A 12,166-nucleotide genomic window follows, 5' to 3' on the forward strand; every position below is an offset into this window, starting at 1 on the left:
CCTTAAACAGGAAGATGCATTAGAAGAACCTTGAACAGGTCAGGGAAAAGAAAAGGACATCCAAGGGATGTGCTAAATAATATTTTTTTTCCTTAGTAATTTAGAGCACAGAAGGAAAAATTTTATTCCTGGAAGGGAGACTTTGGTGACAAAAGCAGCTATAATGGCTGAAAGTCTTATCATGTTGAAGAGATCAAACTCAGCAGCAGCAAAAGAAAAGGAGGAATAAAGAGGGCTGAATTCAGAATGAAGTATGCTTTTAGGACAGAAAAAGGTGCCTAATGAGAAAAGTAAGGCCAGAAAAGTTTGTCAAAGTTTCCACACCAAACAATTTGTTCAGCCAGCAGAACTGTAAATCAGAGACTATTTTATTTTTGGCATGGATATAAATGAAACTTAGTCAGGAAAACATTTTTCATTATGTGTTCTGTAACCTCCCATTTATAGAGACATGTTATATCCAGGACTACAAAACTGTCTAGAATGTTCTATAAAACAGTCTAATCTTACCCATAATCTCCCAGCAGCTCTATTGATCCTCATGTTCTTCAGCTTCTCTTCCTCACGTTTGTTTCCCGCAACACCATACTCAAATGAGACAAGAGGTTCCGGCAGCTTCCCAGCATATTAGGTCCATAAAAATATGTTTTTCATGACTTAAAAATGAATTGCACTGTCCCATTAAAAGCAGACATACAGATAGATGATTTAATCTGTTAAAAGGGCAGACATAAATTTGGACTTGTGAATTTACATCTGAATAAAGAACACTTTCTTCTAAGAGCTAATTGTACCACAAAAGACTTATAAAATGAAAAGAAGCTCCTATGAAACTGTTTTATGAGTGGATTCCAGAGCAGCAGCAGGATGAGAATACCAAAAATAGTCAGGGCTCCAAGTACTTTGTTAAGAAGCAGCTCAAGTCTTCCATATGTTTACTATTTGCACCACACCACACTCTCATGAAATAAACAGACAGCTTTTAATTTAAAACATTTTTCCTATTGGAGCAGCTACAGTAGCTCTCATCCATGTAAATATACGCACATATTTTTCTCTGGCAGCACTACCCTCTAGAGATGCTATCATATTTTGACAAAAAAATCAGTATTTGGTTCAACTCCACATTCCTTCCTATAGTCAAATTATCATGTGGAATTCATGGCCCCAGCTCACAAGGATTTAAGCCTGGACTTTGGGCTGCTCATACCTGCCACATTAAGCACAAGGTAGACACAGTCAGTCCCTGCCTGCCTCAGTGTCCCTTGTAACACACCTCAGGCATTTTCAGGCCGATTGCAACACAGCATTTGACCTCAGATGTGCTACCTACCAGGAGCTCGATCCCCTAGCAAGCCATGATAGTGAACAGCCTCTTGGGTTGCAGCCTGTAATACTTTCTCATCCCACTGCACATTGTGCCAGATGCAGTCTCAACATCATTCTCCTGCGCCAAATGTCTTATGCACTAGCAAATAGGAAACTTAAGAGGCTGGTGTGTATGGGAGTGGGGTTTCATTTCTGCTTCAGCTCCTCACTGCTAGCATCAGGACACTTCTTCCACCTTCCTCCCCACAAAGCAGACACAGCACCCCTCCAGGGTTTCCGTGATGTTCTTCAGCTCTCTCATGTAGTTCCAGTGGCACAGAAATACTCCATGCCAGAGAGATTGCAGCAGCAGCCTTAAGGTTTACCTGAAAGTAAATTATATTGCTATAACTTTTGGGGTGTCTTGAACGTGGGACCCAAGTTTGTAGGCCAGGTTTACTGAAGGCTGGTGGAGCTGGTCTAATAAAGAAGGGGAACACACCCAGTCAGCTGCCAACATCTATAATAAATGCTAGGAGCAATGCAGAGGTGTTCCAGCCACTCCAGCCAATGAGCCAGCTTCAGTCGGAGCTCGGCTCAGATGCCTCTATACAAATGCCCGTAGCATGGGGAACAAATAAGGAATTAGAGATGTGTGCACGTCTAGGGGGTATGACACAATAGGCATTGCAGAAACATGGTGGGATGGCTCCTATGACTGGAGTGTTGGAATGGAAGGTTACAGGCTCTTTAGAAAAGACAGGCCCGGCAGGTGGGGAGGGGGAGCTGCCCTTTGTGTTAGGGATAGGCTGGAGAGTATGGAACTCTGTCTGGGGACAGGTGAGCTGTCCACAGAGAGTTTGTGGGACAGGGTTAAAGGGAGAACAGCGATGGGAGACATTACTGTGGGGATCTGTTACAGACCGCCTGATCAAGGAGAACCTGCAGATGAAGCACTCTACAGACAGATAGGAAAAGCCTCATGCTCACAGGCCCTTGTCCTCATGGGTGACTTCAACCACCCTGACATCTGTTGGAAGGACGGTACCGCCCGGCACAAGCAATCCAGGAGGATCCTTGATTGTGTGGAAGACAACTTCCTTCTGCAAGTAATAGAGGAGCCGACAAGGAGAGGTGCCATGCTTGACCTTGTGCTCATCAACAGGGAAGGGTTCGTTGGAAATGTGATGCTCCAGGGCAGCCTTGGCTGTAGCGATCCTGAGATGGTTGAATTTGAGATCCTCAGGACAGCGAGAAGAGCATGCAGCAAGCTCAGTGCCCTGGGCTTCAAAAGAGCAGACTTTGGCCTCTTCAGGAACCTGCTTCAAAAGGTTCCATGGGATACAGCCCTAGAGGGCAGGGGGGGGCAAGACTCTTGGTTGATATTCAAGGATCACCTACTGCAATCTCAGGAGTGTTGCATCCCAACGAGAAGGAAGTGCAGCAGGAGGGCCAGGAGACCTCCTTGGATGGATAAGGAGCCGCTGAGGAAAATTCAAAGGAAAAAAGAGTCTTATAAAAGGTGGAAGCAAGGACAGGCAGCCTGGCAAGAATACAGGGATGTTGTCTGGGAAGCTAGGGACCAGGTCAGGAAAGCTAAGGCCCAGTTAGAAGTAAACTTGGCTAAGGATGTTAAGGTTAGCAGGAAGGGATTCTATAGGTACATTGCAAATAAAAGATAGACTAGGGACAACGTGGGCCCACTCCAGAACCTATCAGGAGAGCTGGCTACCTGGATTTGCAAAAGGCTGAAGTTCTTAATGACTTCTTTGCCTCACTCTTCACTGGCAAAGGCTCTGACCACACCACCCAAGTCTTGGAAGGCAAATGAAGGGACTGTGAGAATGAAGACCTTGCGCCCACTGTAGGAGAGGATCTGGTTCGAGGCCATCTTAAAAATCTGAATGTGCACAAGTCTATGGGTCCTGATGAGATCCATCCGCGGGGCCTGAAGGAGCTGGCAAATGAAGTTGCGAAGCCGCTGGCCATCATGTTTGAGAAATCATGGCAGTCAGGTGAAGTCCCAATGACTGGAAATATAACCCCCATTTTCAAGAAGGGGAAAATGGATCACCCGGGCAATTACAGACCAGTCAGTCTCACCTCTGTGCCTGGCAAAATCTTGGAGCAGATTCTCCTGGAAGGCATGCTAAGGCACATGAAAAGCAACAAAGTGGTTGGTGACAGCCAGCATGGCTTCACTAAGGGGAAATCCTGCCTGACCAATTTGGTGGCCTTCAGTGATGGGGCTACGGAACTGATGGACAGGGGTAGAGCAGTTGATGTCATCTACCTGGACTTGTGTAAAGCGTTCGACACTGTCCCACATGACATCCTTGTCTCTAAATTGGAGAGACATCAGTTTGATGGATGGACCACTATGTGGATAAAGAACTGGCTAGATGGCTGCACCCAAAGAGTTGTGGTCAATGGCTCAATGTCCAGCTGGAGACCAGTAACGAGTGGTGTCCCTCAGGGATCGGTGTTGGGACCGGTCTTGTTCAACATCTTTGTCGCTGACCTGGACAGTGGGATTGAGTGCGCCCTCAGCAAGTTTGCCGGTGACACCAAGCTGTGTGGCTCGGTTGATACCCTGGAGGGAAGGAATGCTATCCAGAGGGACCTCGACACGCTTGTGAGGTGGGCTGATGCCAACCTCATGAAGTTTAACCATGCCAAGTGCAAGGTCCTACACCTGTGTTGGGTCAATCCCAGGCACAGCTACAGGTTGGGCAAAGAAGAGATTCAGCCCTGCAGAGAAGGACTTGGGGGTGTTGGTTGATGAGAAAATGAACATGAGCCTGCTTCAGTGTGGGCTCAAAGCCTAGAAAGCCAAACATATCCTGGGCTGCATCAAAAGGAGTGTGACCAGCAGGTCAAAGGAGGTGATCCTGACCCTCTACTCTGCTCTCCTGAGACCTCACTTGGAGTATTGTGTGCAGTTCTGGTGTCTTCAACATAAAAAAGACATGGAACTGTTGGAACAAGTCCAGAGAAGGGCCACGAGGATGATCAGGGGACTGGAGCACCTCCTGTATGAAGACAGGCTGAGAAAGTTGGGGCTGTTGAGCCTGGAGAAGAGAAAGCTGCGTGGAGACCTCATAGCAGCCTTGCAGTATCTGAAGGGGGCCTATAGGGATGCTGGGGAGAGACTCTTCATTAGGGACTGTAGTGATAGGACAAGGGGTAACAGGTTAAAACTTAAACAGGGGAAGTTTAGACTGGATATAAGGAGGAAATTCTTTCCTGTTAGGGTGGTGAGGCACTGAAATGGGTTGCCCAGGGAAGATGTGAATGCTCCATCCCTGGCCGTGTTCAAGGCCAGGTTGGACATAGCCTTGGGTGAGATGGTTTAGTGTGAGCTGTCCCTGCCCATGGCAGGGGGGGTTGGAACTTGATGATCTTTAGGTCCTTTCCAACCCTAACTATTCTATGATTCTAGGATTCTAACTTGTCTTAACTTTGCAGAAAGTCCTGTCTCTCTGTTACTTTATTTTCTCAGGAGTGGAACTACTTCTCCAGTGCTGTCAGACATCACAATGCCTGAAACGATGCTGTTACATTGGCAAAAAAAACCAAGCCAAACATAAACCCAAGATAGATGCCTTTAAATCAGCATAGCTTGCTCTCATAGGAAGCCAGTTTAAAGAGTGAAAGGAAACATCTATTGGTACAATAAAAGGTTTCTGCAGATCTGAGGTGTTTAAAGGGAACTTTGTCTTGGCAGATGAGATGTGTCTTGCCATGCTTGAAACCACCTATCAGGAGGCTCTGGACATAGAGCAGAAAATGACTGAGACATTTTCTGCTGAGTGAAGAAATGGTTTTTGCTTAAATCTGATGCAGCTCAGAGAAGTAATGACTGAGCACTGGTTTCCTTCTATTCAAGGCGATTATTTTATCCCTTCTGCTGGTTTCAGAACACCTGCAATTGTTGTTTTATTCAAAATACACCAAGAACAACCTCCAAGCTGCTAGGTGGTAGTAGCAGTACAATATTTTCTTCCATATGGATGTACTTTTTTCCTGAGTGTATCCTGTTCGTCTTCAAGCAGAAGCTGTGTGATCAGCCTGAAGTTACTGGCAGGCCTTCGTTGCCCCCTTGTCAGGATCTAAGGAATAAATTGTCTTCAAAATTGAGCATTTCAGTCTTTTCAGCTCTTAGAAATGACCAACAGTTAGTCCAAATAGGAAGAAAGAGAAAAACCTCCTTGTGCAAAACCTCCTGGGTGCTTCTTAGGTTGCAGAAGGCAGGAAAAATAATCATATTTACAGTTGCTGGTTGGGAGAGAGCTGGCTTTATTTTTGGCAACTTACCCCATTTGTCTGTTTAAAATCACTTTCATAACCAAAATCTTGAGATAGAAACTTTCTATTAAATGTCTAGAGTGAGTAACTATAGAAGAGGTGAGTAACAGCAAAATCTGCCAAAGCTCAAGAGATGTTTTGAAGTGGGGGTCACCTTCCCAGTCAAGTCTCCAGCTCCATGCTGAGGTGGTGAGATGCTCCTCTGCCCTGGAAGGGGCTCAGGTCTGGGGCTGAGTGCACATGGGCAGCTCATCATTGACAGTAGTATCTCACACCCCTCCTGGTGTGAGGAGCTAAGAACTCCAGAAAGAAGAAGCAAACGAGGCGCGGTGGGTACAGACCTTTGTTTACCTTTCTGAGATGGAGGGGGGGGGATCACTGATACTCATGACCTACTGTTAAAACCTGATGATCAGTCTTTATAACCTGTTTAAGGTGTTTTGAATTCATAAGGTTTTTTTTTGTCCTGGGGAAACGGTGCAGTACTGAATTAGCTCAGACTGTTTCGGTAGGATGCTAGGGATATGTTGGGGTTGTTTTGTGCAAAAAACAAAAGTGTTTCATACAGGCAGATTAAAAACAAGATTGAAAGTAGGATTTGTTGTTGGCCCATGTGAGTATTCTACTTTCAACTTTAGTTTTAATTTAACTCTCTAAAAAAGGCATGGATTTTGCTTGTTTACTGTACAGACTTTATTATGAAAGAGAGGAAACAGCGCAATGGAAAGACAATGGCAACACAGTTAAAGAAATGTTATTACCTGGTCAGCCATTATGTGTCATTTCTTCTATTTCATTCCTACTTTCTCTCATCTCTCTTCCAACTTTCAGCTAACAAGAGAACTCCATTTTTCCTTCCCTCAGTCCACTTGACTCGCAATTGTTTCCTGATATTCAGTCATGAAGCTGCTTGGCACATCACTGAAAAATATCCTCATGTCCACTCCACAGCTGAAAAGAATTATTAGTCAAAGATATTTCTTTCATACTATTTTCCAATTAATTTTATTTTTATTTTCTGTCTTTCTCTCATGAGACCCCACCTGCGGTACTGTTCCTCTCTGGAATCCCAACACAAGAGGGATACGGACTCGCTTGAGTGAGTCCAGAGGAGTGCCACAGATGCTCAGGGGGCTGGAGCACCTCTCCTATGAAAACAGGCTGAGAGAGTTGGGTTTGTTCAGCCTGGAGAAGAGAAGGCTGAGGAAGACCTTAGAGCAGCTTCTCAGTAACTAAAGGGGGCCTACAGGAAAACCAGAGAGGGACTTTTTACAAGGGCATGTAGTGACAGGACAAGGGGGAATTGTCTTAAATGGAAAGAGAGGAAATTTTGATTAGGTATTAGAAAGAAGTTCCTTACGGTGCAGGTGGTGAGGCACTGGCACAGGCTGCCCAGAGAAGCTGTGGCTGTCCCATCCCTGACAGTGTTCAAGCCCAGGCTGGATGGGACTTTGAGCAACCTGGTCTACTGAAAGGTGTTCCTGCCCACGGCAGGGGGGTTGAAACTGGGTGATCTTCTTAAAGGTCACTGTTAAAGATCTCCAATGGACCTTAGCCCCTTCCAACCCTAACCAGTCTGATTCTATGATTCTATAGAAAGATTGCCATGAACATAAGTACCTCCCAAATGGCATGTGAAAATTGAACATTACAGAATCACAGCATGTCTGAAACTGAAAGCAACCTCTGTAGATCATCTAGTCCAACTTCAGCTCAGAGTAGGGTCACCTAGAGCAAGTTTCTCAGGGCCATGTCTGATCAGATTTTTAATGTCTCCAAGGATGGAGAATCCACAGCTTCTCTGGGCAACCTGTGCCAGTGTTTAGCCTCAATTTTAGTAAAAAAAAAAGCCTTTTTCTGTGTTTAAATATTTTGAATTTGTGCCCATATCCTATTGTCCTGTCGCTGAACACCACTAAGAAAAGCCTGTCTCTGACTTCTTTACATTCTCACATCAAGTATTCATTCACACTGCTGAAACACCCTCTGGAGACTTCTCTTCCCAAGGCTGAACAGGTCCAACTCTTTCAGATTCTCCTTGTATGAGAGGTATTCCAGTTCCTTAACAATCTTCATGGCCCTTCATCGGACCTTCTGTAGTGTCCCCATGTCTCTCTTGAACCAGGGAGCCCAGAACTGGACCCAACAATCCAGATATGTCTCACCAGTGCTGAGTAAACGGGAAGGATCATCTCCCTCAACCTCCCTGCCACATGCCCCCAGAAAGATGTTGTCCTTCTTTGCTACAAGGGCACATTGTTGGCTCAGGATCAGTGTGGTGTCTACCCCTAGGTCCTTCTCTGCTGAACTGCTTTCTAGCTGGTAGGTTCCCAGTGTATGCCTGGGGTTGTTCCTCTCCAGGGGAAGGATGCTGCATTTCCCTTTATTGAACTCCATTAGATTCTTTTGAGCCCATTTCTCCAGCCCGTTCAGGTCCCAGTGAATGGTAGCATCACCATCTGATTTGCCAGTCACCCCTCCCAGTTGTGTATCATTTGCAAATTTGGTGAGGATGCACTCTGTCCCAGCATCCCAGTTATTAGCAAAGGTCTTAATCAGCACTGGTTCCAGTACTGATGCCTGGCAGACACCTTTAGGGACTAGCCTCTAACTGTACTTCATGCCACTGATCACAACCCTTTGAGTCCAGAAGTTCAGCGAGATTTCAACTCATCCCTCTGTTCACTTATCTAGCCCATACTTCATCAAGTACCCTATTAGGATGCGATGGGAGACATCTCTGACATCAACATAAAAAACAAGCACTACTCTCCTCTTTCTCACTGAGTGAGTCATTTCATCATAGGAGGCTATCCAGTTGGTCAGGAGTGATCTCCCCTTGCCCTTCAGGCAAAGATACTTCTTGTCCCTAATATCAGTAAATGGTTAGTAATCAGATATGTGGCTATAACTGAAAGTTAACTAGAAATTTGACAAATCAATACATTATGTCAAAGAACTAAAATTACCTGGAAAGCAAATTATAAAGACCTCTGTTATATTGCTCAGAGAATTCAGGTACTTCCTGTGCGTCACGATTTTTACTCTATAGTATCTTAAGTCAATACAATATTAAGTTCAATTCAGTGTCTATAGCTGATCATGCATTTTATTCCAGCCTCCATTCTTTGCACTTCTCATGGGCTTTCTTTTCTGGACAAGTGTATCTTGGCTACTTTCTAATTGCTCAGTTTCTGCTAGAATGCAGGACAGTGTTTTTACAGTATTTCAGGCTGCAGTGAGGTAAGAAAGTTAATGTATCCTTACTAATATGTCTTCAAAAGCCTGAGGAAGCATATGTAATTTACTTCAAAGCCTCCCATCTCTTGGGTAAGTGATACAGATAGGCTATTATACAAAAGGCAGTGGACACTGCCTTTATATCCCAATTTATCATACATAGTGATTTTAACATAAAACCATGTCTGCCACTCTTGTCATTCCAAGATGTATTCTGGAAGGACAGTTATTTTCTGCAAATGCTTAACACAACTTCATGTGGCTCTGGGAACCCTAGTAAAATTTCATGGATTAGGGGTAGGCTTTGCTGTTTAGGCTGCAGGTATTCAGCTCTGCTGCATCTGAACTGCTCATGAACATTCACCAATACCTGCTGTTACAAGCCACGGGTATTAAAACAGCATCGAAAGCAAAGGATTTGGACATACCTGTAAGGTACGCTGTAGCAGCAGGAGGTTTCAGAAATGGGCACCTTACTTCTAATCTAGATAGCAAAATTAATTTTGTCTGAGATGTGCTGTTGTCTGTTCCTGCCACCAGCACGGAGACACACCTGGGTGTAAATAAGACCTTGAATAGTTTGTGCTTCTGTATTTTTTTCATCAAAAGCCTTTTTTCCCTCATATTTGATACTTCAGAAATGCCTGGGTAACGGAGGTTTCAAATAGCTTTTAAAAACTATAGTCACAACATGCAAAGCGCCGTTTCTGAAGTAAAAGATAATGCATGCACTAGAGGTCCTTCCATATCTGTCATGGGATTTGGCCCTGCCGCTAAATACAGCGCTGGTCATATCCTTCATGCAAGAAAGTCATCTTCCTTGCGAGAGAGCAGATTTGGTGCTGATTGTTCTCTGACTGTAACTAGAACAAGTGAATGCTCTGTTTCTTATCAGGGTGCTGGTATCTGTTCCTCCTTTCAGAGAGTTCATCCAGCTGTCTTATGGCTCTCACAGTTTATGCAAGAGGGTGGGGGGAAGGGGATTAGCCCAATAGTTTCAGTAAAGTACACACATTCATCCGTCCCTCGACTTCTACTCTCAAGCTCTTGCCTTTTATGGCAGACACAGGGAAAATGATATAATGGTATTCCACACAGCATGTGTACACAGGGAGATCGGGATACAATTCATATAATTTACAAGGCTTGTTTTGCAAACTTTTCTAAGGGAATTTTGAATTTACAGTCTGATAAGCCACTTCAATACAAAGGATAACTGGCTCTCAATCAGAGGAATGGGTTACTGAATGAAGCTCTCATGCATATGCAAGTGTGCAAGCACAGTCCATAAAGTTCTGCTCTTGATCTCAGTGGCAAAATTTTAATTAAAGCTGGGATTTTACTGTGGGCCTGTGCTAGAAAAGAAATTTGCCTGGCTGCTGCAGTTTCATGCAACAACCAAAAAAAAAGTGGGTTTTGAATGAAACTGTATTAGAAAGACACCATTGTCTTCATGTGGAGTGGGCTATTGTGAAAGAAACTTGCTAAATTGGATCCTTAGCACTGTTTCCAGGTTTTAATGTGAGTTTTGGGAGGGATGGGAGATTTCTCTTGATACATTCCAAGAAGTGTTGAGCTTTCTTTTGTGTTACAGGGCTCTGATCATCTGGTTTTCTCCATAGGACTTCAGTGACCATCTCCAATTTCTGCTAAATATGGAGCTGGCCAAATAAAGTTGCACAAAACAGAAAACTGAGGATAATCATGCCTAAGTGCATGGGCATTTGGGATCTTATCCAAATTAATCCAAAAAGGAAGTTGCTTGGGCTGACTCTTACCTCACACTTTTTCTATCATCAAGTTATTCTGTTATAAATCAATAATGGATTATTTGTTTCCTTGCTGGATTCATTGCTTAGACACTAGCAACTCAATGCATTAAGCACAACCATTTTGTGCTGCTTCTACCAAGGAAGCTGTAACTTTCAGTAGCACACCTTTAAAATTATTTTGCAGGAAAAACAGAATAAATGCAAGGCTTATTTTTATATTTTCTTGTGGCATAACATGAATAGGCTTTATCATGTTAGTTGGCTTTGATCCCATACAGCAGTTTTAGTGGATGAAAAAGGAATGTACTTTGGCTGCCTCACTGCTATCTGTAAATGCAGGAGTGCCAAGCAATGTAATATAAACCTCTTGCAGAGGTGTTACAGATGTACAACTACTGAGTTACCAGCAGTTTTCACAAACCAATCATCCAAATATAGTATGGGTAACTTCACTTTCTGAGACTAATTAAGAGGAATTCATGGGTGACATTAGTGGTTCTCAAAAGTCTTTCTCACTGTAATCTTCTGCAATCTTTTTTCTTCAAACTGCACTATTCCTGATGGACCATATACCATGTAAGGTGAACCTACGCAAACATCCACAGGACTACCTATTCTGAACCTTGCCTTGGCTTCACAACAGGATTTGGGTGAGGAGAAGCTGGATTTGTTCAAATCCATACATTTCTATACATTTCCACTACATATTTGCGTAAACCCTTTCTGAAACGAAGCCCAAAGCCAGCTAACCTGTTGTGAATAAAAATAGAAACAGCTCACACAGCTTTGTCATACAACCTTGCTTCTTCACTGCACTAAATAAGATTTTCTTTTTCTCTTCTGCACTCTGATTGGTGACTATAAACACAGATTTATTTTAAGCTAGGTTGGCTCAGAAAGACAATCCCTGGTAAAACTGCTTGAATTTTTCTACTGATGTATTTTAGCTGAGTTGATAGACTTCTAGATACACTGACTGGAAGGGATGTCTGGAGGTCATTGACTCTAACCTTCACCTCAAAGTGGGATTTTGCCATGGCTGACCATGTCAACTCCATCTCTATTTTACTGTTGATACACAGGAGGCATCCAAGGCAGACAGGAATAGTTTGCTCTGTATTTTAAGGGGTTTTCTTAATCTCTGTCATCAAGAGTCTCTGTGTCCAGTGATGGGGCAATCAGGGAATGAACAGGTCAAATGTGCTTCATGAGGCTACCGAGAGCAGTGGTAAGTGTCCACTGTGGAGAAAAATAATGAAAATAAGCATAAGTGAATGCATGTAACAAACTCCAGTTACTGGGTCAGCAGAAAAACAGCTCTCATCAAAGATTTATATCCCACATCAGTAGTTTACTGCTCTTTTGGAAGAAATGACCTAACCCCAGGCAGGACAGTGAGAGTGAACAAGTCATCGCTTACGAACATCACTGGCAGAAATACTTGGAATGGAAAGTAGTAGACAACACCCTAGATCATTTTTCCTTCAAATAAGCAGTTTAATCTGGTTAAAGGGGAGGTGAAGAAGGCTCTGTTTAGA

This window comes from Pezoporus occidentalis, unplaced genomic scaffold, assembly GCF_034315485.1.
Source record: "Pezoporus occidentalis ecotype Australia unplaced genomic scaffold, CSIRO_AGI_Poc_V1 ctg117, whole genome shotgun sequence".
NCBI lineage: Eukaryota > Metazoa > Chordata > Aves > Psittaciformes > Psittacidae > Pezoporus > Pezoporus occidentalis.